This window comes from Euprymna scolopes, chromosome 16 (genome assembly GCF_053919585.1).
Source record: "Euprymna scolopes isolate OS-2025 chromosome 16, ASM5391958v1, whole genome shotgun sequence".
NCBI lineage: Eukaryota > Metazoa > Mollusca > Cephalopoda > Sepiida > Sepiolidae > Euprymna > Euprymna scolopes.
In genome coordinates this window covers 110,866,262-110,868,807 of record NC_136497.1, presented here as the reverse complement: position 1 = coordinate 110,868,807, position 2,546 = coordinate 110,866,262, and the positions used below count along the sequence as shown (strand labels likewise).

The 2,546-nt window shown below is 31.6% G+C and overlaps 1 protein-coding gene across 1 annotated transcript in view; it reads left to right on the top strand.

The window, feature by feature from the left end:
• Positions 1-1,365: 1,365 nt before the first annotated feature.
• Positions 1,366-2,546, top strand: part of LOC145296050 (lysine-specific histone demethylase 2-like) — a 211,622-nt gene continuing 210,441 nt past the window's right edge. Inside the window, exon 1 of the mRNA XM_080142105.1 lies at positions 1,366-1,708. The gene's annotated coding sequence lies outside the window, so the exon portion shown is untranslated. The remainder of the gene's footprint in view (positions 1,709-2,546) is intronic.

Genomic DNA, 2,546 nt, shown 5'->3' with positions numbered 1-2,546 from the left:
ATCTAGTAGTCGTGGGTGTGTGTATGTGTGTGTGTGTGTGTCAGAACATATAATACACGTAACATGATGACACACCTGTTTCTGCTGCCTGGTCACTTCTGGGGATTCACCATCTGTCATTGGAGGAGCTGGAATCTGTTTAAAGAAAACACTTCAAGACAGGGACCCAAGACGAATGTGTGCGTTTTTTTTTTATAAATATTTTATTCACTTCTCAGCAGAACTGGAATGAATCTTGGCTTGTGGTTTCTCTGCATGTATTTGGAAACCATTGCCCCACTTATGGGGAGACCTGTTAAACCCATCTTGCTTCTTTGGCGTCTCAAAGCCAATTCAACAACAACTCAGTTTATTCAAACCGGAATCTCTGACACGTCATATCCGGTTTACATTTGGATACTTCCGGTGCAAACTGATTAGTCAACAAAGTTTGATACATGTCACAACATGATCCTTTAACCCTTTCTGCTCCTGCATGCTTGCTCAACTTATTGTTTCTTATGATTCAATCTCTGTTATTTACTCCACTAGACAAATAGATAATTAGATAGACTGATAAATAGATAGAAAGATAGATAAACAGATAACAGAATAAATGCTTTCTACCTGGCACTTCCCGGTGGATTGAAATGGGCAATTTGCATTTCAACTTGCTGACATATTTTTGTATGCGTTATTCATCCATCCAAAGATTTTACTCATTATAAGCCATCCTTGGTGTATGATTACTATTTCCTCTTAATTCCAGTGTTATGTGATCAGTAGTTTAAGAATTTATCGGTTAAATATTCACATACAGACAGACACACACACACAGAGGTACATTTAGTGTTTTATTTATATAGATAATATTTATCCTACTTTTAAAGGAATTAAGCAGTCTCTTGCAAATTTAGTATGAACTAATTATTTATGATGCCTTAATATTTATTTTTAAACTGAACCTTTCTAAAATATTTGAGGGGAGTAATTATAATCTGAGCTATCCAATCATTATAATAATTAATAAAATCTTTTGAAATAAAATTTGTTATTCAAAAATCCGTGATTGTTTAAAATCCATAAACATTAATATTTAAAAAAAAAATAAAGAAAGAAAAGGAAATCTTAAGAGACTTTAATAGAATAGTGCATTATTTGACTCTAAAAGTTGGCAATTGACCAAAAAAAGAATTCATTGGTCAAATTTGAAAATTTTGGTGGCTTTTGGTTTGTATAATTTAAATACACATATTGCTTTTTAAATTTTTTGATATTATTTTATAAATCTGGTTAAAACATGACTCGAAAATGAAAAATTCAAATTCTTGAGGACATACGAAAATAGATAATTTGGTAAATTATGTGAGTGATGTATAGCTCTACATGGGAAAAGAAATTCACTAGCTCTAGTCATGTACGTTTGTTGCTGTAAGGAGAATTTTATAAATTAATAATAATAATAATAATCATCAAATTTAAAGGAATTAAATAACCTTTAAGAAGTCGCTACCTTGCGGATTTACTATGAAGTGATTATTCATGAGGCCTTAACGTGATTTTATTTTTAAACTCATTATTTCCAAGGTATATGAGAAGAAATCGCAACCTGGGGTCTTTAGTCACCAGACATGACTAAACGATCAAGTCGGATTGAAGACGAGGCTTCATTCCCAGCAGTCTACACAGCCACAATGACAAGACGGAGGCAGATGGGTTTGTTTATGTGGTAAGTCATATACATTTTTGTAGTTATATATATATATATATATATATATATATATATATATTAGACCCTTTCTCAGTTAGTACTATTCAATAAAATTCTGGTGATATAAGTAGTACATTTCATGAAGCTGGTTCTTGTAAATATACTGATTAACGTTTTTTCTTAATGGAAGCACTTCTTGTTACGTTATGTCTAAGAAGATTTCTTTTATATATCTGTAATAATGAAGAATTGTACTCGCAAAGTGACAGTGAATTTATTTACCATAACTTGAATTGAAAATAATTCGGAAATCCTATGGAAATCGAATGAGAAATATTTCAATCAGTGTAGTTGTTTAAGTCTTTTTTTCTCGAACAAAACTCGGGGAGTGTGGGGGGGGGGGGAAGAATAGACGTTGCTATTTCAAGTTAATTCTACCATCTCTCGGCGTAAACAGTGTATGAAATCAGTATTATTAGAAACCAAAGTGTATTTTTCTTAATATTATTCATTCAGATTCACAAAGCGAACGCATTTCTTTGAAAAATATCAAACAAACAACAACCAAAAAAGGCCCCATTAAAAAGTATAGTTTCCCAAATGCTCTTTTTAAAAAGACGACATATTCTCTACGGTTATTCGATTTTGCATTGCAGTTTTAAGATGCCGTAAAAATATTCGTAATTTAACATCGATTATCTTATTTTAAAGAGAACTTGTGTACTTATACAGACTAGTACCCATGGCTGTCAAAATTGGCTCGTTAAGATCCCGTAACAAGTTACAACAGGCGATCCACACAATGAAACTCGTATTTCTAAAAAAAAAAAAAAAAAAAAATATATATATATTTACA